This window comes from Meles meles, chromosome 19 (genome assembly GCF_922984935.1).
Source record: "Meles meles chromosome 19, mMelMel3.1 paternal haplotype, whole genome shotgun sequence".
Taxonomy (NCBI): domain Eukaryota; kingdom Metazoa; phylum Chordata; class Mammalia; order Carnivora; family Mustelidae; genus Meles; species Meles meles.
The window spans coordinates 31,791,449-31,814,591 of record NC_060084.1 but is presented as its reverse complement, the minus strand read 5'-3'; positions in this window follow the sequence as shown (position 1 = coordinate 31,814,591).

The window sequence follows — 23,143 nt, the reverse complement described above, 5'->3', positions numbered from 1 at the left end:
GGAGATTGGTTTCTGATAACTGTACAGCACTGTGCTGGTTTGGGACATTCGCTTCAGGACTTTCTATCTGTCTGAAGCAATTGTTCTTTTCTCTTATGTGCAGCCAAACACAATCTTTACTAAACAGCCTATTGGCATTCTCTTTTTTCTAACCTTGTTGTTTATTCTATACTCTTCTTTACATGAAGAAAATAAAACTCCACCGTGCTTTCAGTGCCATCATTTTGGAATTGGTTTCATTCATTTATTCATTCAACAAATATGTATTTAATAAATAATGTATATACCAGGCACTGACTTTGATCCTGAAAACCCAGAAATGAGCAGCAGCACCCTTGTCCCTGTCCTCAGGAGTTCAGGGGTTACTGGGAGAAAGGATGAATTAACTAGATAGAGCAGCTTTCTCAAAGGCCCCAAACAGGAGGGACCTTTGAACACTGGGACAACTGGAAAAAACACATAAGAGCAAGGAGGAGAAGGTCAGATCATGCGAGTGCTGGAGGCCATAGAAATGACATTCTGGTTTTTCTTGCAGCTTTAGGAAGCCACTAAAAGACTATAAATTACAAATTGCACTAAGACTTTAAGGGCTGGGATTGACTTTTTTGACGATATTTGGCTCTCAGTAGGTAAATGCTTGAACTCACCAAAGGAATACATCTCTAATCGTGGAATTTATTGTCTGGGAAGGCATTTAGGAGTGCACAATCCGGAAGTACCCCTGAAAACACACCTTAGATATGGTAAATGTCAGCCTCACCTTAATCCTCTAGGAATTATCAGAGATGCTTAGATAAAGCTAATACTTTTTTTCTTTCACTTTCATCCAAAGAACTTTCTTTCCTGGGATTTTTGGGTGTCACAGTCGGTTAAGTATCTGCCTTGGATTCAGGGCATGATCTCAGGGTCCTTGGTGGAGTCCTGCATCAGGCTCTTTGCTTGGTGGGAGTCTGCTTCTCCCTCTCCTCTCCACTCATGCTCTCTCTTTCTATTTCTGTCTCTGTTTCTCTCTCAAACAAATAAATTCTTGGGGAAAAAAAAAAACTTTCTTTCTTTCTTTCAGTCAATTAGGTGAAATATGTCTCTCTTGCCCCCCTTGTGATAGGGGTTACCTGCCTGGTTTGGGTTCCGTTTTTTTCATTGTCATCAACCCTTTCTGTAAACTGTTTTGAGCTTAGGAGAAATCAGTCTTCAGTGATCTGAGCCCATACACTGAAGCAAGTGGCAGTACCTGATAGGTTATCGGGTTCATAGGAATTACAGATACAGCGTATGGTGCCCCAGGGCACTTCCAGCAGGTTCTCTCTGGGCAGAGGGGAGCCACCAACAGGAATCCCCTGGTGTATTCATTTCTTAGTGCAACTATAATATATTTCCACAAACCTGGTGGCTTAAAACAACAGAAATGTAGTCTCTCACATTTCCAGAGGCCAGAGTCACAAACTGGTTTTTACTGGACCAAAATCAAGATGTCAGTGGGGCAGTGGTCCTTCCAGAGGCTCTAGGGGAGAGCCCATTCCTTGTCTCTATCAGCTTCTGGAGGCTGCCAACATTCCCTGACTTGTGGCCTCATCTCCCCGCTCACTGCCTTCCCTTCTGTCTGTGTTAGCTCTCCTTCTGCCTCTCTGATTTCACTTGGGGTCTCCCTGCATGATCCAGGGTAAGATTCTCAACTTCATTACATCTACGAGACCCTTTTTCCAAATAAGGTCATAGTCTTAGTTTCCAGGAAGTAGGGCCTAGTGCCTTTGGAGACCATTATCTGGCCTGGCATACGTGATTCTGTGTTCTGTTGCATGAGGGAGGGTTGCCTTGGTTCTCCACCCATGTTAGCAGCCAGAATCCATAATGGAGAGCCTTCTCTGTCCCCTAGACTCTCTTGGGGTCAACCAGAACCCAACTGGTCTGAGGACCGGGTTTCAACCCCACATGACATAATGTTTGTCTGAAGGTAAGTCTGCCTCTAAATTATTTGCAAATGTTCTTCACATCCCGTCCCCCCCCACCACCACCTCTTTTTCGGATTCAGAGCCAATTTGTAATAAGCAAGAGCAGTTTGACCCAGATTAAAAGATACAATTAGTCTGTCTGCATGGTAAACCTAAAAAAGTACTACTTACAACAAGTTATTGTTTTTTTGACAAAGGGAGATGTCCTAGCAGAACAATAAAGCCCCCACCACTGAGAGGAGCCTTGTAATTTACTCAAAACACTATGGCGCAGAGATAGAAGAGCCCCATGGAACCTGTGAGATCTCAGCGTGTCCTGCTCTTACAGGGATAAGAATGGGCCCCCAGCAGAGGTGGGCTCCATCACTGCACAGAAGCGAAGGGATTGCCAGGCAAGGGCTCAGGAACACCCCCACACCCCACACCCTCCCCCCCCACCACAAAATTCTGCCTTTCACTTAGAACTGCTTAAAGTTGTTTCCCAGAAAATGTGTGCCCAGTAGGGCTGCCAAGCACAGAGGGGCCTCCTTGAATAATACACGAAAGTCCCACTGACTCGGGCGACCAGTTGTCACAAACTGCCAGTGGGTGGGGCAATCCTGGGATAGGAATGCCGGCTATGAGCTCTGAAGTCACATGTGGCCCAGAGGCTATTGGCTGGAAATCTTGGCTATCACTTTGGGGGTGCTGGCAAAGTCAAGGTGGCTGGATATTAACGGGTCCCTCTCCTCTTTGGCTCCATCTCCCTTTTACAAGGCGTCGGCGTCAGCCATAGGAGTGTGCGGCTCTGGAAGGTAGCTCCCATCACAGCTGAGCACTCTCTGCTCACTCAGGGCCAGGAATTACCGTAGCTCCCATAGGGGATTACCCCATTCATGCCTAACACTACAGTATGGATAGGAACTCTGGCTATGCTCCTTTTAGACAGCAGGAAACGAGACTGAATTGTGTTCCCTTCAAATTCCTATGTCAAAGCCCTAGCCCCCGGTACCCCAGAGGGTGACCTCATTTCGAGAGAGGGTATTTATAGAAGTCATTAGGGTGGGTCCCAACCCAACATGACTGGCGTTCTGGGAAATCTGGAGATACACACACACACACACACACACACACACACACACACACACAATGCACATCACGTGAAGACAAAGGAAGGAATTGAAATGATGCCAGGGAATGCCAAATCTGGCCAGCAAGCCACCAGCAGCCAGTGGAGAGGCCAGGGCCAGGTTCTCCCTCAGCCTCAGAAGGAACCAGCCCTGTCCACTCCATGCTCTGGGCTTTCTAGTCTCCAAACCATGAGACATGTCTCAACACACCCGCAGTATTTTGTGGTATTTTATTATAGCAGCCCAAGCAAACTCATCCATGGCATTTACAGAGGGAACTCTCCGGAGCAGACAGGCTAACTATCCAACCTACAGGCGTTCCCGGCCCTTTGCTGCCTTCGACTATGAAGACCCGAGGAGCAAAACGCCTGTTCTGCCAGCCTCTCTTGAGTTAGAAGTGGCCACCGACTTTGATCTGGTCAGTGAGACCTAAGCCTTTGGACTCCTTCCGGAAAAGGTTTGGTCTCCTGATAAAGGAGACCAGCCAATCTTGTCCCGGGCTCCCCATCATCTCGCCCGCTGGCAGGTGCACTGCCTAACGCTGCAGGAGGCAGCCTTCACCACTTTCCAGCTCCTTGGGGGTGGAGGAGAGGACAGTCAGCTTCGGGGGAAGCAGAACTCTCTGGGAGGGAGGCCATATTTCAGGGGCAGGGTCTCACAGGGAAGTGTCCATGCAGCGGGGCTAGACAAGGTCTAGACAATTTCTTATTCTCGTTCCTGATTCCTCAGACCCTAGGATCCCTGGATGTATGTTTTCTATATCCCAACTCCGTGCCAAATACAGCCTTCTGTGCGTTACTGCATAAAGATGTAAAAGTGGAGAGCCTGCCTGTCACCATTATTTTGATGTCTGTTCTTCCCATAGCAGACTGGAACAGAAGGAGAAGACCAAGTCTCGGCACACCCATTCAGCAGCATCTTACAGAGAGACAGCAGTGATTGGTTCACGGGCAGACATGTGACCCTCAACTGGGCCAATAGGAAGACTTCTCTGGGATTTTAAACATTAGAGAAGGGGAAGATGCATTCCTTTCTGCGGTCATGAGGCTCTAGGAACAGTGAGGCCCTGGCCCCAGGAGTGCGTGGTTTCTGGGGTTCAAGGAAAGGTCTTGGGCAGTATGATGGTCTCAAGTCCAACCTGTCTGCTGGCCGTTCCTCAAATGTGAGTTGGACTAGAATCCCAAGATAGTACAGTAATTTTCACCTATTGAACATCTAGGGTCAGTCGGCCTCTGCTTAAGATACCCTCACTCTTGACTTGCAAGTGGGCGATCCCTTCCCCAGCCTTACAGGGAAGCACCCTGTCCCTCCTCATTGCAATTACCATACCTCATTTGCTGAGCGCCTGAGGGATGGAAGACTATAGAAAATTGTAATGTGATTTCATATCAGAGTCAAGTATAAGCATTTGTATCACCGTGTTAGTCAAGCTTATGCTGAAATAATCGGAAGCAGTCCAAAAATTTTGGGTGTTATAACCATGCGTGTTCATTTCTTGCTCAAATTTCACACCCATGGTGTGGGGTCTAGGACTCTGGCTAAGGATGCAGCAGTGTGGCAGAAGGAAAAGCATGACACACTGACTCTGGAGTCTTCTACCTGGAAGTGACCGGTCCCGTGCTCTTGTTTCATTGGCTAAAGCAAGCCATATGGCCATACCTGAGCTCAGCAGCTCAGCAGCCTTTCCAAGGTAGAGATGCCAAATCCTTTCGACCAGTGCACTGTCTGCCCCAGCCTCGATATGAGGCGGGCCCAGCGCTTTGGACCTAGCTGGTGCTCAGGGATCCCTTGCACTCTTTCCTCCCTGCCTATTCATTACAACTGTAAGAAATACTCAGGCATTGTCTGTTTAATGTCTTTTTCACCCACTGGACTATAAATGGCTTTGGGGAGGGTGTGTGTCTGCTTAATTGCTTTAAACCAGCACTTAGTCAAGTACCTAATACATACTAGGTAAAATGAATGCTCGTTCATGAATAAATAAATGAATAAGGTAAGAATCCATGATAGAATTTACACCCGCTTTATTCGAGGACTAGTCCAGCTCTCAGTGTATGCCAGGCCTTGGGCTAGGGTCACGGATGGAGAAGTGGAGGTACCCCATGGCCTGCCCTCCTCCTGGAGCGGGTGGCTGGAGCAGGATCGTGTCCAACCTGCGCCCGCACCCCTCCCCAATCTGACCAGGAGGTTGGATATATCAAAGACATTTAACCCCAGAATGCTTTGTTTAAACGGTAACTTACATGAAACACCAATATAAAATATGGAGTCCTGCTTCTGAGAGGCCCAAATCGCAAGTTCATACAATTCAACCTCATAGGGAAGAGATGAGAGCTCTGAAACCGGGCCCCCAGCCTTTCAGTGTTTTTCCATCCCCTACAGCACCCCACCCCCGCACACATATTCACAGAATCCTCATGTAGAAATCTCTGGATGAAATGATCTCCGAGTCCTAAAATTCTGAGTTCCTGAATTGAGCCTTAATGTGGGACTCTTGGCACCAAAACACGTGGACAAGATCCACGTGACGGCACCTGCTGCATCCGGGTCTCAAAGGTCCCCGGGACCTGCTGCAGCATCTTCTATGTGGCCTGCATCCCAATGCATCGATTCCCTCACTTCCCCCCCAACTGGATGAGAAATTGCAGCGCGTTTTCCTTGCATGGCTCTTCCATGCATCTCTGTCAGTGCTGGTTTACATTCTGGGATTGAACTAATTTGTTTCCCGTTTGCTCCTGGCTGCAAACTTCAGGCAGCTCAGCTTTGCTGCCCTGTGTTTGCAACATGGTCACCGCCCGCCTGGGGCCCGCCCCCCACCCGCCCCCACCTGCTCCCACCCGCTTGCCGTCCCCATCCCCAGCTAACCACATCTGAGAGAGCAAGGAGGATTAGCAGGCTCAGTGTGATGGGGTGCTGGCAGTTGTAGCGGACACTCCTGCTACTGTTGAGAGCTGGGGGGAGGGGGACGGAAGGGGAGTGAAGGCTCTTGATGGCGCGTGAATGAGGCGGGGCGGGGGGGGGGGGTGGGGAGGTTGTTTGAGGAGGGGGGAGCCCACCTTCAGTGTGCAGCTTGCCTACCGCCCGGCTCAGAACACCCCCACTCTGACAGCAAGCAAGCACGAAGAATCAAGGAGAGGCTGCTGATTGTATTAATATTTTACTGAGAATCAAGCCCAAGCAGTGCGCTAACTGAGGATCATGCATTCCAGACTCTCCGGTTCACTAGCCTTGCAGCCTATGGGCTCTCATTCTTATACCCATCTTGGGGATGGAGGAACCAGGACCCAAAGGGGAAAATAACGTCACCCATTAGGACTCTAGCTTCCAAATCTGTGTGCACCTCGAGGATTTATGTCCTTAACAACGGCTTCTCCGGATCTTGAGGCTTCTAGGCAGCTCCTGGAAAGTCAGCATCTTCCAAAGTATACTGAGCACCTAGCCTGAAAATGGTGGGGATGCAGTCTGGATTTCTGGAAACCTGAGCTGAGAGATGCCTTTGGGAGGTGGGGGGAGTGGGTTGGAGACGGCTGACTTTTAAGACACTGGCAGTCCTCCGGATGGAGCCACGTGGCAGGTTTTAATTTTAAAGTGACAAACTAGGAAAACACTTCCTCAGGCTTCCCCAAATGCCTGCCCGTTGGCAGACAAGAGGGCCAGTTTTCTCCTTGACGTTCTTCTCCTCCACAGAGTAAGTAACTTCAGCTGTAAGCGTATTTATTTTTCACACACCCCCACCACCACCATGGGACTCTTTACAAACTATTTTCATGGTGAGGATGAAAAAAGTGGAACCTCTAACCATTTTCAACTTTTTTTTTTTCAGGAGTGGCCCGCAAAACATCTGGTTAATATTTTCGAAAGCTGAGCATACGCATATTCTATGATCTGACAATTTCACTCCTGGGTAAATACCGAATAGAAATGAGCACATGTGTCCATCCCAGATGAACGTTCAGAGCGGGACTTACAACCCCAAACTGGAGGCAATGCAAAGGCCCAGGGTTTCCAAGAGCAGTGATAGTCTGATCACACAGTTGCTCGAGTACACAGCAGTGAGAAGGGACAGACCCAGCGGCACCCAGGGATGCGGAAGAGTGTCACACGCATTAGATTCACAGAGCAGAAGTCAGATAGGAAAAAAGTGCATCCTGCCTGATTTGAGGCTTACAAAGCTCAAAAACAGGCGAAAACTAACATCCGGAGTTAGGAGTCAAGATCATTTTGCCCTGGGTTGGTGGGAGGGGATGCAAAGGGGGCTTCTGGGCGCTGGCTTCACTGGGGCATTCCCCATGTGCTCTGCCCCCCTTTGGTATATGTTGTACTTAAATAAAAAGCTTACCTGAAAAAAAAAAAAGGGTGTGACCTTCAGATATCCTTGAACCTTATATTCCTGCCCTGTTCACCAGGGATGCAGTGGGGTAGGACTGGGACAGGCTTTGTTGTTTTCCTCCAGAGCTCCTACTTCAGTAGCCAATCCCTCACCTGCTAGGTCAGCCTTAAATGGAAGAGGACCACCAATTTGTAAGTAGAAAGTGGGTTATAAAAATGACTAGGGAGTCTTGACCAGTGTTTTAAAAGACAAAATGTACTATTATATGACATAAAATAACCTCAATATCAGACTGTGAAACAGGCAGTAAGGGTAAGGATAATGTGATGACATGAAATATATTTTTTTAAATTCTGATAGCCTTAACATACATGTCATATTAGATTCAGGTGTACAACATAATAGGCATCACTTCCAGGTAACACCGGGTGCTCATGGCGGCAGTGCCCTCCTTCATCCCTGTCTCTGATTTCCCCCACCCCCCCACCTACCTCCCCACTGGTAACCATGTTTGTCCTCTAGAGTTAAGAGTCTGTTTTGAGGGGCACCTGGGTGGCTCAGGCAGTAAAGCGTCTGCCTTCGGCTCTGGTCATGGTCCCAGGGTCCTGAGATGGAGCACCACATCAGGCTCCCTGCTCAATGGGGAGCCTGCTTCTCCTTCTCCCTCTGCTCCCTCTCCCCTGCTTGTGCCCCCTCTCTCTCTGTGTCCAATCAATCAATTGATCAATCAATCTTTTGAAAATAAAGAGAGTCTGTCTTTTTGGTTGGCTCTTTTTTCTCTGTTCATTTGTTTTGTTTCTTAAATTGCACAAATGAGATAAAATAGCTTTTAAAAAAATTACCTACATTCCATTGGTGTGTACTGAACTGACATGTTGACATTTACCTTTTTTTTGACCTTGAGTTTAGGTTAGAAAGTTGAAAGTTTGTCAGTTTCCTCCAGGGGCAGCAGGTCACAGGTTTGCCACTGGGAGTCATACCACTTGGGCTCTTATTCTCTTGAGCTCAGGGGTGGGGGACCCTGCCATATGATTTTCCTCTTACGTGTCTGAGGAACCCAGGTGAGGCCAGGTGCTCATCCCTGAGGAGATTAGAGCAGTGTGACTATGTGCCTGAGCCATCTAGGGGAATGACTGTCTTCTCTCTGTTGTGTCCTGGGTCTTGATAATGCCCAGGGTCCACTCAGAAGTCCCAGATTTGTCCCCACATTCTGAGACCTTCTGGAAAGCTTTGGTTTGAGGGACTCTGGGCATGACCCTGAAGGGCACCCTGTGGGACGGCTCTCAGGTTCTCCCCTGTCTTCACTGCAGAGGCTGTTAAACCCAAAGAGTGGGTTGTGGTCCCCACAGAGTCATCCTACTGCCCAGGCTGGGAGTGCCTTTCCCCAGCAGGTGGCCCCCACCAAGGCCGAGGCCAGGCACCTGACCCTGGTGGTCCCAGCCCCGCCTCAGTATGGTCTTGCTTAGATTTTGGACTAGACACTGTCGCTTTCTCACACTGGCAGGGAACAGATGTTCTTGATGCCTGCACCCTGATCCTCATGGCCCAACTGTGTCCCCTGCCATGTACATGCAACCATGTGGGTCTTTTTTCTTTACTGTCCAAGGGCTTTCTTTGGCAGAGAACTTGTTCAGCCCCATGAGCAGGGGCAACCAGACATATGCGGGAGTTTTGAACTTGGGAAAATTTCCAATACGTGGGGAATGGTTGTCCGCAGATAAGTGTCTGGCCTCCTGTTCCCCAGGGGTCGCTTCTGAGGTGGCACTACGTGGTATCTCAGAGGGTCCCCAGTGGAATGCCTCCCAGTTACCATGGTGGTAATCTCCTCACTGATGTTCCTTTAATCATCTTTCTTCTGTTCCCTGCCTTGCCTTCTCCTCTTCTCCTCATCTGTGCTTCTTGGGACCATGTCTCAGATCAACCTCCTCCACCAAGACCTTTTCTCAGGGCTTACTTATGGGGGTACCCCAACTAAACGACTCTCTAATTTGCTTCTTTCTTATGTCAGTGATTCACTCTTTGGCTCCATCTGGTAACTGCAAGAGTCCAGGGATCGCTGTCCTCTTTACCGATGTGCTCTGAATTCCTGGATCAGTGCCAGACTGATAGCTGATGCTCAATAAGAAATTTGGGGTATTGAAGAAGAGATGCAGACATATATAGGACTCAAGATCTAGGAAGCATCAAGGGACTCAGAAACTCTTTTACCCGGGGGCTCCCAGGTAGCTCAGTAGGTTAAGCCTCTGTTGGTTTTGGCTTTGGTCATGATCTCATGGGTTGTGAGGTCGAGCCATGTGTCAGGCTCTGCACTCAGTGGGAAAGTCTGCTTGAAGATTCTCTCCTTCTGCCCCTCCTCCCACTTGCACATACACTCCCTTTCTCTCTCTTTCTTTCAAATAAATAAATAAATCTTAAAAAAAAAAAAAAAGCTGTTTTAGACCAAAGAGAACAGGTGTCATGCCAATGGAGGCTCTGCTCTGACTTCATAGTAGTTCACATAATGGTCATTGTCATAACATCACAGATAGAACACCGTTCCCCTTGATGGTGAAACTTCACAGAAGCAGAGCTTCTCTGTCTTGTCTCTGTGATGCCCCCAGGACCTAGTGTTAAGTCAGGTACATAGAAAGTGCTCAATAAATATTTGCTGAATAAACAAATAATAAATAAGTGAATTTAAACATGTTGCCTTATTTCACAGTGGGCAATTGTTGAGCTTTGCATTTGGTTTAATTTGACTTCAGAGCCCAAGTTCTTTGGCCACACCAAGCTATTGCTCCAAATCACATCCACGTCCCTTCTGCCTTCTCGTCTTTGTCCCCACCTACTGCAGGGTTCTCCTCCCAACTGTCAGCTGAAAATGTTTATTATTTTATAATACAAACAAACCCTTATAACTGGGTTCTATATATATCTAAAAGCTTGCTTGTGCAGAGTGGTCCTAGCCAGAAGCTGGCCGCAAGATGAATCCCATGACCTTGGCTATCTTGACCTTGGTTTTTAAACGCCTCCATGGAACCAGCCATGGAACCATAAACTCCACCAAACTTTGAACTTGGAATATCTGACAAAGAAAACTGTCTCTTTGGTCAGTCTAAAGTCTGATTTGCATTCTGCTTTGTGTCCTAAACAAATGGGATGTAGGATGGAAATAGGGCAACTATGGGGATCTCACTGGCAAGAGATCTTAGAACATCTCTCAGGTCCTACACTAGCTGATTCAGTTCACAACTCCCTTGACTGTAAGTAGCTGGGCAATCAAAAGTCTAAGTGAACACTGGCCACCCATAGTTTTTCTCTTCCACTGTCAAGTGAATACTGCCAATGTAACTGGCTGTGGCCAGGGAATATGACATCACACAGGTAAGCAGGGGTATTTTTCCAAGTCTACAAGCAGAACAAATGAGTTGGAAGAGTAAGTTGTGTGTAGTAAGAAGTTGAATGGCATCTTTTCCAATATATGGTACCTGTTCTTGATTTGGCTCTCAGGGACTAATATGGCCAGAGTAATGCCTCTACCTAGTAAGGTGAGATACTTCATGGAGGCAATGAGAAATATTTTGAGGGAATATGAGGTTGGAATTGTGTAGTTAAAAGTCATTAACCAAAAGGACTTAAAAATGTGATGAGAAACCAAAAGAGTACAGAAGAGGGAGAAGACCAACCTGAGATAGCCCTTGGAGCAGGTGTAGAGGTGGCCCTAAGGTTCATTCAGAAGCAAATGAAGGAAGTGTTGATATTCCATATCCTCACACCTTGTACACTGGGATGTCCCCAACTCTCAGGTGAATGCTGGGTACCAGGAAGTCCCTTCTGGTCTGGCTTTCCAGGAAGACCTGAGATTGTCTCTCTTCATGTCCCCATCACCATCAAAACTCACCATTCCTTCTGAGTTTTGGTTGCTGTTCCACAGAGGTGATACTTACAACTGAATGGAATTCAGAGGACTTAAAATCAGTAGAGAAGCCAGAAAAATATCAATCATCTAGCTGCTTTCCTCCATTGCCTGTCTTAGCGCAGTCTAAGACCCCCTTTAAAGAAAGGAATTAGAGATATGGAAAAGAGAAGCTATGCTTTCCCCCACAACTCTCTCTTCAAAAGCCATGAATACACCACTTCCCTCTGCATCCAGACTCTTACACACACACAGGACTCCACCTCCCAAACCCATGTGACATCTTGCACACACACACACACACACACACACACACACACACACACTTCCACGTTGAACCAATGTCTTCAGACCCACTCTGCTATCTGTGCTTGGCAGTTGAGCTGTGCAAATGACATCAACAGGCACCCTTGCCTTAAGGCTTCCCAGTTGGTTTGGCCAAATAGAAATTGGCAGGACATCAGACAATTTCTAAAAGCTTCCAAATCAGCAGAAATAGGGGCCTAGAACAAGAGGTGACCCTGAAAATCAGAAGACTTTTGAAGAAGGACTTAGACCATCCGTAGCCTGACTCAGTCTTACCTAGATTAGAAGAAGCAGAGGGACCTTAACAATATCTATGTTGCAGTTTCAACTGGCAATCCATCTATCTATATAACGAAAATGGCTAAGATCTATGCTGGATGATGCTTCTTTAGGTTTATGTGTTTTTCTCAGAAACAATTTTTTAAATGATAAAAGATTGGTGGACAGGGAATGGCTACATTATTTCTGGAAAGCCTTTGTGTATGTGTGTGTTTATCTGGGTGGTAATGACCTGATTACCTCCTTCCATGGCCTCCATGTTTACTGGACTATGTGTGCCTTTGGCCTAAAACTGGACCACTGTCTCCCTTTGCACAGAGCTGTGTGGCCAACTGTCCTGTGCTTATGAGCAACCTCACTGCCAACAGTACCTTGTACACATTGGTCCACCTCATAACTATGGAGGACGCCAAGCATCATTATCCTTTAGGACTATCACTAAGGGGAAATTTTTATGGAGAGTGCCTTAGTCATCACAGCATTGATAATTGACTCTCACCTGCCACTTAGGTTTTTAAAGTCTCCATGTCCACTGCCATACTTGTCTAGACATTGACTGCATTGTACAACCTGGAAGAAACTGGATTAAGGAGGGAGCTACCCAGAACGAGAAGAAGTTCACCTTTTTGGAGCCCTACTCTATATCAGAGACTGTCTGAAGGTTTGTTGTTATCCTCATAATGACCCAATGCGGTGGGTATTGGCAGAATCCTTTCTCTACAGATCCCTGGCCCACATTAGGCCAGGATCCGAACACGGATCCAACTAGCATTAAAGCCGATGGAAATGTCTGCTGCTGATGCAAGCAAGACTTTGCTGTCAGTGGCTGGTGACAACATGTCGAATTGCTACGAATGCTTTGTGACAGAAATAGGGATGCTGGGTCCTATGATGTAGGGTAATAGTTAGGGTCCTCCAACCCTGACTGAAAACTTTATTAACAGCTCAGGAAAAATGTGGCTGGTGTTTGACCCCCAATCATGATGAAATAGTGTGAGACCCAGATAAAAATATGAAGCTATTTTTAAAAATTCTGAGAGTACCATTCTTCTACTCAAAGTTATCTGTGGCTTTTCTTGAGTATGCATCAGTTTCCTATTGCTGCTGTAATAAATTACCACCACATAACTTTAAACCATACAAATTCATGATCTTACAATTCTGGAGTCAGACATCCAACATGGTGTCACTGAGCTAACATCAAGGTGTTGGCAGGGCTGTTTTTCCTTCTGGAGGCTCTGGAGGAGATCCCTGCCTCTTTGCCTTTTCTGGCTTTTAGAGGCTGCTCGCATCCCTTGGCTCATGTCTCTTGCCTTCGTCATCCAAGCCAGTGAGGTCACATCTCCCTGACCCTTATTCCTTTGTCATGCTTCTCTGTGTCCCTAGCTGGGAAGTCTTCTTTTAAGGACTGGAATGATTGGATTGGGCTCACCTGAATAATCTAGGATAATCTCCCCATATCAAGTTCTATGCCATTAATCCCACATGCAAAGTTCCTTTTTGCCTGACAAGGTAACATTTACAGTTTCTGGAGATTAGGGGATGGGCTTTTGGGGGCCATTTTTTATCTGCCACAAATAAAACCCCCAGAAATGTGATCTTACCTGTCCCTAACTTAGTTGTACTATCTCTACAGCATGTGCTCTCAGACACAGAGCCCCCCCCCCCCCCCCCGCCCCGCCAGGCTTTATTCAGGTCCTTGGGGCAGGTTCACACTCACAGACCCTTCACCTAGCACCTGCCTTGCTTCTCCCCACCCACCCCTCAGGAAGGTAGGGAAAGGGGAAGGGGGAAAGAAAGGAAGGGGGAAAGGAAGGAAGGAGAGAAGAAAGAAAAGGATGATAGATCTCTGCTCTGTAGAGTAGATTTTCTGACGTTTCCTTAGTCAATACAATGGCAAAGTAGCCACAGCAATGGCAGCAGTAACATAACACAGGTTATTTTGTGAACTTTGAAGATCTGACTTAATAAACTTGGGCCAGTCACATTGCTCCTGAACTCATTTGCCTGGTAAGCAAAATCTTATTGCTGAGAAAAGTAGAGGTAAGCCACCTTGGCTGACATTAACAAATTTTAACAGACATAAGAATGTTGAGAACCCACCAATTTTTGTTTGAAAGTGGGCTTGGATTAAAAAAAAATAGCACAGAGAAAAGAATATGTTGAAACATGGCTACTCTGGGTACAAAACAGCTCACCAGAGCAAAAGTTATGCTACTTGATAAAGCTAACACAACATTGGACCTTATTGATGTAGGTATGGCCCTTGGAAGTAGCATTACAAAAATCTGTCCAGATAAAACAAAGAAGTACGCCGCTCTGGCAGAAGAGCTAACTTCCTTGTGGAAACTGAGGAACATCAAAGTCAAGGCAGTCATCCTCTTGGCAATGGGAATGTTGTCCTCTGCACAAACCACACATCTGGGGTGTGGGATCCAGCGCTTGGTTGGGATTTGTATAGGAAAGAGTGCTTGCTTTTGCTTATCCTTCATTCATTGCTCATTTTGGAAGTAACACCCAGTTTTTCATGGAGTGCCAACTCTCTACAACTCACAGTCATTGCTGGGGAGAACTGACTCCACCCCTGGCTACAGAAATTAGCTCACAATCCAAGACCGGTCAATGGAAATTCTGCTTCTTCCTGACCACCAACATTTGGTCCAGCAGTGGACATGTGACATAGTTGGGGCCAATGAGGCTCCTTCCCTTGGAATTTCACAGAAACTAATGGGAAAGATGCACTGTCTTTTCAGAAACTTGCTTAAGTCATAGACGTATGTGACAGAGATGGGGACAATTTGTTCAATGACATAGGGAAATAACTTTCACCAACCTGCTTGAGAACCTTGTTATCAGCTCAGAAAAATGCGACTGATGTTTGACCCCCCCCCCCCCAATCAGGGTTAAATAGAGTGTGACCCAGGTTAAAATTTGCAGCTTCTTAAAAAAAAAAATTCTGATAGTATCATTCCTCTGCTCAAAGCCTTCAGGGGTTTTTCTCAAGTATGCATCAGTTTCCTATTGCTGCTATAACAAATTACCACAAACTAACTGTAAACCATTCAAATTCATTATTTAACTGTTCTAGAGTCAGAAGTCTAGCATGAAGGTATGGATGGGATCTGGGTTATCATGTGGGGAAAATCTGACTGAAAACCAAAGCCAGCAAGGAACCAAGAAGAGCCAAGAGGTGGAGGAAGGGTCCTGATGGAAGAGTTGAAGCCATGGTGCTCTATGGAATTCACTGGAACATGAGCCAATCCATTGCTCTTAGGGGTAAAATCTACACGGTGCTGACTTTGGAAGTCCCTAACTACGGGTAACCTCACATGGCTCTGAGCCCAGATACCCTCCTATACCTCAGATTGGAAAACTGAGTTGCCCAGGAACTTCCTTGACCACCTGCCTCATAGAACTCATGTCCCAGGCGGTTCTGAACTGCTGTGTCTCTATTCAAGCTTGAGCCTCTGCTGGGTTGGTCTTCCTTCCCACCTCCTCCACTAAGTAAATAGTTTCTCAGTCCTTCAGGCCCAATGGGGAGACTTCAGCATGAAGTCTCTTCTCCCTGCCCAGTCACTGATCACCCTCTTGACTTGTTACCTGACAGCTCCCACAATCCTCATGAGGAGACCCCGCAAATTATTTGATGCCTGCCTGTCTCCCTCTCTGTACCGTGAGCTCCTTGAGGACAGGTACCCATGAATGGTTCATCTCTGATCCTGCAGTTCACAGATGATCTGGCTGAGTGGTCAGACAGTGGACAATATTAAGACGGACATTGAGGAGTAGTCAAAGTTCTGTGAAGCCTTGAAAAGCTCTATTTAGAGGTTTGAACTCTCTCATGAGAGCAACAGGGAGATCCACTGAGGGGTTAAAGCAGCGGGGGGGTGGGGGCAGGAAATTTCTGTCATGCTGACATGAGCTTCTGCTTTGCTCCTGAGAGGAAGACACATCCCTGAGCCCTACTCTTGGTTCTGTTTCTGACCTTTTCTCCTTAGGACCTGCTGATCCCTCCCCTCGACCCTTGTGGAGCTAAGGAGTGTGCGTCTTCTTTTTTTTTTTTTTTTTTTTTAAGATTTATTTATTTATTTGACAGACAGAGATCACAAGCAGGCAGAGAGGCAGGCAGAGAGAGAGGAGGAAGCAGGCCTCCTGCTGAGCAGAGAGCCCGATGTGGGGCTTGATCCGGCTTGATCCTAGGACCCTGGGATCATGACCTGAGCCCAAGGCAGAGGCTTTAACCCAATGAACCACCCAGGCGCCCCAGGAGTGTGCGTCTTCTTACCCAAGCACCAGCAGCCTCTTGGATCTCTGGGTCACACCTATGGTTCATACCCCAGCCTGGGACCCCCTGCAGTGGCATTTTGACCTCCTTGTATTTGCAGACTTCGCCTGGAAAATATCCAGAGAGTGCCTCCACCCTCTGACCCTGTGTTTTACCGGATCACTTCTTACTGGCTGGAGGTAGCCAAATTGCTCTTGATCTCATGCTAGGAGGCCATTGATGTTTCTGTGATTCTGTGGGGCGCCTTTCTCAACTCAAACCATCTGCTGCAAAGCTGATTTGGGAAAGGTGTGATTTTTGAAAGGCACGTTCATTTATGGTTGCTGTACCCTGTCACCATGTTAGGTCATGAGGCCAAACCCAGAAGAGGAACAAGGATGCTTGGTGGGAGGGGAGTAAGTTGGGGAGTAACTGTGCCTCAAGAATTCATCTCAGATCCACGCACATCCAACAGCCCATCCTTCGTCACGAGGGGAAAATCAGCACGAGCGGAAACCACGATTTCCCAATGTGCGGCCATTCAGAGATATGTAGACACGTTACCTGGACAAAGGAATGGAACTCTTCCTTCTTACTCCAGATATCGGCTCTTTCACAGTTATCACGAAAGGACCTTGGCAAAGGTTCAGTTCCCTGGATGAGAAGTGAGTGTTTCATTTTTTAGGGAAACACCTACTTTTCAAGTAGACAGAGCTTGGATATCATACCTAATTATTTAATTAGATCACACACATTTGTTTAAAATACATACTTGAACGTGTTTTCTTATCATACTTGGTTATATTACTGGGCTAACAATGACACTCCACAGTACTTTGATATGAGGGCAGAGGGATGAATGAAAATTGGGAAGCTGCCCAAAGAGAAAACAATCCATGAGTGTTCATAGTGGTGGTACATGAGGTAGGGGAAGAATAGGAATTACTTTTGCAGGTTCAACTTCTCAAGGGCAGAATCAAAAATGTTCAAGTCCGCTATATGGAACCCACCATGAACTGAAGTCAAAAGGAAATTCACTGGTCTGGATTTCTGTCGATCCTGAATCGAGGGCACGGAGCTGATACTAATGGGCAGAAAGTCTCACCCGAGATGGGGGAGGGTCTTTTGTGCTGCAAAAGTTGAGAACTCTCATTATGAAAACCTGAAATTGAAGAGGGCATAAAGAGACAGACTTGCCCCAATCTTGGAGAGCCCCCCTTTTTTATTTTTATTTATTTATTTATTTATTTTTTGAGAGAGAGAGCAGGAACAGGGGTGAGAGGGAGAAGCAGGCTCCCACTGAGCAGGGAGCCCGAGGTGGGACTCAATCCCAGGACTCCGGGATCACTACCTGAGTGGAAGGCAGACGCTTAACCAACTGAGCCACCCAGGCGCCCCGCCCCCCTTTTAGAACCATCATTATAAAAACTTTCCCCCTGTCCTTCCTTGCCCGAGAGCTGCACCCCATGATTTCATGGGCTGGCATTTCTGTTTGGCTTCACACAAGGGTCAAACACCCTCTTTCCGTCTGCAAGTGCCCTTGGGCTCAGTCCCAGGTGCTGCTGGGGGCAGCCGTCTATGTGGGTAGGAACAGCCGGTGCTGAGGGGCTCTGGGTGGGGTAACAACAGCGTCCTTCTATCTAGGATTTCCGTCAGAAGTCTGATTGACCAAGACCATATGCCAAAATGATAACATTTCTCCTCCTGAGGCTCTTGGAAAAGGACTACCCTCTTGAGAATCCTTTTATTTTATTTTATATTTATTTATTTATTTCAGACAGACAGAGAGAGAACAGGGGAAGGGCAGAGGGAGAGAATCTTCAAGCAGACTCACACGTGGACCTCCATCCCACGACCCACTAGATCACGACCTGAGACCAAACCGAGAGTCCCGCGCTTCACTGACTGAGCCATCCCTCGGGATCCCTGAGAATCCCTTTAAAGATGCAATCTTTGCAGAAATGTCTGGGAACCCTCCTCCACTGTTGGTGGGAATGCAAGCTGGTGCAACCACTCTGGAAAACAGCATGGAGGTTCCTCAAAATGTTGAAAATAGAACTACCCTATGACCCAGCAATTGCACTACTGGGTATTTACCCTAAAGATACAGACGTAGTGATCCGAAGGGGCATGTGTACCCGAATGTTTATAGCAGCAATGTCTACAATAGCCAGACTATGGAAAGAACCTAGATGTCCATCAACAGATGAATGGATAAAGAAGATGTGGTATATATACACAATGGAATACTATGCAGCCATCAAAAGAAATGAAATCTTGCCATTTGCGACGACGTGGATGGAACTAGAGCGTATCATGCTTAGTGAAATAAGTCAATCGGAGAAAGACAACTATCATATGATCTCCCTGATATGAGGACATGGAGAAGCAACATGGGGGGTTAGGGGGAATAGGAGAAGAATAAATGAATCAAGATGGGATTGGGAGGGAGACAAACCATAAATGACTCTTAATCTCACAAAACAAACTGGGGGTTGCTGGGGGGAGGTGGGATTGGGAGAGGGGGAGGGGGCTATGGACATTGGGGAGGTGAGGCGAACCATAGGAGACTATGGACTCTGAAAAACAACCTGAGGGTTTTGAAGGGTCAGGGGTGGGAGGTTGGGGGAACAGGTGGTGAGTAATAGGGAGGGCACGTTTTGCATGGAGCACTGGGTGTTGTGCAAAAACAATGAATACTGTTATGCTGAAAAAAATAAATAAAATGGGGGAAAAAAAGTAAAGATGCAATCTCTTTCCTAGTGTTTCTAGCGGTGGCCATTATTGGGGACATCGATTGGAACCATTCCTTCTCTGACATTTGAACTGAAATTCTGTCTCCCGGCGGCGAGATTTCCCAGGGCAGCCACGTTTCTAGAGCGTAGCCGATCAAGCACGGAGCTGGGGGCTTGCCACCGGTACCCGTTTGCTGCGTGATGCCAGCCCAGTTACCCTGCGTCTCTGAGCCTCGCTTTCTCTGCCTCTAAACAGCCGCAGGGAGGCAGCTTCTTTGATCTGGCCTCCAGGGAGGCCAATGTCGCTCCGCAGAGGGGAGGGGAAAGGAGGATGGGGTGGGACGATGCCATTCCCAGGACCGCACCTCGACGCCAGTCTGTGGGAACACGCCCTGCTTCGCCCCCAGATCCGAGAACCTGCTGGGGGTGGCAGGGACGCGGAACCCAAGTGATTTATCCACCGGGAAGGAAATGAATTAATTGGTGGGCGGCGGGAAGGACCGTACCCTTGGGTGGGTGACACAGAGAATGAGAAGAAATACTCCCCTTACCCCCCCCATCTCCCCAAAGCTACGCGGCTCAGCGTGGCCCAGAAGCTCCTTTGGTTCTTGATGTCATAAAAGACGTGGGCACCTCGCTCCCCGCTGCCTGTCACATGCCGGGCTTTGAACGAGGGGCCGTGATGGATAAGGGGGCCCCTCAACTCGCTTTTATCCGCAGACGGATGTCAGGACCGCGTGCCCACCCCGCCGGGCTTTCATTTTCCCTCCTGCTTTCCCCACGCCTTTAATCAAGGCCTCGAAGGTAATTGCTCTGTGGACAAACAGCTCGCGGCCTGGTGTGCAACTAACAATTAGTTTAGGGGCTGTGATCTATAAATTTTGAGGAGAGGGAAAGAGGATTTGGTGAACTTGGGCTATCGTTTCTAATGAAGAAAAATAACACACCGGAAGGGATCCCGAGAGTTAGCAAAGCAACTTAATATCATCTGGTCGTGATTTGTAGGCCTTGATAATGCCTTGTGATCTTGGGGAGAGAGAGAAAACGGGGTGGGGAGGGGTGCGCTGTTGCTGGTGGTGTTTCTTAAAAAGAAAGACAAAAAAAAGCCCCTGGCTTCGTGTGTATGAGATTTATGACACACGGGCGGCCATCTGTATAAACCCCACGGATCTTCCATCACTGTCCCCCGGCTCTGTAAACGAGGCTGGCCCGAGAGGGACACCATAGGAATGTCGTCCTATTTATTGTTTATAAAAATAAACTGGCTGGCTGGGGATGTATGTGAGGAATTTATATCAAGCAGCTGCACAAGCAAGTGGCCCGGGAGCGGGGGAGTGGAGGAAGTGGGGAGGGGGAGAAGGTGTGACCCCCAGCACAGAGCAGGCCCTCTCCCATCAGCCAGGGGAGGACCACTTTGGGAGATGAAAGGGAAGGAGGGAGGGAGGAGGCCAGATTCAATATCCAACCAGGTCAAACCCCTCTTTCCTTTGGTGAGACCACTGAGAGACCGTGCTTGGAAGACTTGCCTTGGAGGAGCTGGGCTCCCCTCCCAGAGGAAACACTGGTGTGAACCCCGAGGGGCGTCCCTGGGGTCCTCGAGGGGAGCGAGGAGCAAAAGAAGACATTGAACACAATCAAAGGCTCCCCGATGCATTGCTGTTTTAGAGCTGGGTGCCATCTGGCTTTTGACTAAGGAGGAGCGTCCAGTGGGAAGGGTAAGAGTGGGTTCCATCAGCCGGCCCTCCATCTGGGGTGTCATGGCCTGAGCTCTGTCACGTGCATGTGAGGTGGGCTGTGTCAGGGCTGCTCAGACCCAAAGGGGCCATCTGCTCTCTTTCGATCAGTTTCTGGGCCCAACTGACAAGAAAAAGCCTAAGAGGCAATGTTGATAGAATGTCACAGTCGGAGTGTTCCTGAAGGGGAACCCCATGGGTCCTCTTGGTTTATGAATGAGGAAACAGAGACCAAGGTGAAGGGAGACTCATCCATCCTGCCAAGTGCTCAGAGTGAGGCTGGGATTAGACCTTGTCTCCCAGCTTTCACAGGCAGGACTCTGCTCCGCTAGTCGTGCATCCAGTCCTGGGCCATTTGTCCATTCCCTGCTGCCTCTCTGTTCCCTAGAGTCTATTCTCCAGACTAAAGCCAGGGTAATCTTTTAAAGATATTCTCCAGGCCCTATCAAAAGCCATTCTGTGACTTCCAAAAGCACCTGAAGTAACAGACACCAGATGGCCTGGCCCCAGCCGGTGTCCCCAAACTTCTCATCTGAACTCTTGCTGGCACCCATTAGCCCTGGAAACATGGCCTTCTTTCTGCTCCTTGACCAAGCCAAACTCCAACCTCAGGGCCTTTGCAGTTGCTGTTCTCTCCATCTGGAGTCTTCTTGCCCAGAATCTTATCATTTCTACATTTGTGTTGCTGTTCAATGCTGCTTAAATGTCACCTCCACAGAGAGGGCTCCCCTTCCCTACCTATTTTATTTATTTATTTTTTCTGGCTACCCATTTTAAAATAGCATCCTTCTTCCACAAGTCACTCTCAAGTTCACTAATCAGCCATACTGTTTTTTTTTTTTTTCTTTAGAGCACTTATCATGATCTGAAATGAAATAATTATGGTCTTTCTTTGTTCCCCATTTGTCTATCTTAAGAGAGCAAGGCCTTTCTTATCTTGTTATCTTCCGTTTGCCATGTGTAGAATTGCTCCTGGCATGACATAGACATTCATTCATTCATTCACTTACTCAACTATATTTACTGCATTCACTTGTAACTGATGGTCTCATGGAATCTACTTTCTAGTGAAGAAGGTAAAAGAATAAATTAATGGTAGGACACCTATCTCAGGATTGTGGCAAATATGAAACGTTAAACAATTACAATAGTTTATGAATGTAAAGTTCTGAGCCCAATGCCTGCTCCTTGGTACCTGCTTTATAAACACTAAAGTGTCACACTAACTCTGTCCTCGAGATTCTTAGGTTAACCTGCCTTAATGAATTTATAGTTAATTACAAGAGACTAAAGATCTTGAAGATAAATTACTTGAGAAGGAGCTAATATCTCTTCGGAGAGGTTAACTGAGGCTGTGGGCCAGTTGATAAGATCGTTGAGCCTGCTTGTTGAGAAGAGCAATCATGCCTGGCCAGGGTAAGAGGGGATGACCCCTTCAATCCCCTGCCAGCCCAGTCCTGCACTCCCTGCTCCATGAGCAAACACCCAACTAGCCAGACCTTCAATGACATAGACTGCCAAAGGGGGGAAATGGCGTTCAGTTAAACCACCAACACTCACTTACCTGCTAACCATGTGCATTTACAAATGTTTTTCCACATTGTCTTTAAAATAGGGCTTCTCAACCTTGCGGGGGAGAGGGGAAGAATTCGTAAAATTATGTGCACCATACTTTGTGTATACACAAGCATGGGGTTTTGTTGTTTGTTTGGTTGGTTGGTTTTGTTTTTGTTTTCCCTGGGGAAAAGAATCATAACTTTCAGTTCCCAGCGTTGTCAGTGAATTCTGTGTCTCAACATAAGTTAACTGAGTTAACTTGTCAACACTTAGAGCTGTTTGGGAATTGTGAATCTCTTTCCTGATTTCTTTAAAAATGTACTTTCCCACTAACTTGGGGTGACATTTGTAACATACTAAATTTGGGTAATATTATACAGTTTGCTTATTCAATAGTTATCTATTAAGCCTGACCCTACTAGGGCCAAGAACTATCCTACATACAGCCAAGACATCAAGGCCAAGATGAGGAAAAACCCTGTTCTGGGAAGGTTACCTTCTAGGGGGACAAGGGGAGTAGATAATAAGCAAATAAATGAATATATATGACAACTTCAGTTGTTGGTGAGTGCTCTGGAGAAATAAGGCTGATATAATAGAGAAGAAAGAGGGCATTGCTTTATACTGGATGGACAGGGCAAGGCTCTATGCTGAGGTCGTGTTTGAGCCAACTTGAATGACAAGATGGAGCAAAGAACCAAGGGAGGAGTGACTCAGACATTTCAAGCAGAGGAAACTGCTCCTGCAAAGGTCCTGAGGCAGATATAAGGTTAATAAATTTTAAGGTTGGCAAACAGGCAACATGGCTCCAGAGGAATGAATAGAGTGAGAGTGACAGATCATGAATCAAGGTGGAAATGGAGGTGACATCTCATAGAGCCTGGTAAATCTTGATTTCAATTTTAGATTTGATTTTAGTGTTAGGAGAAACCACTGGATGTTATTACCAAGACCACAGAGTTTTCCACAGCATTAGGTGCTTCTGA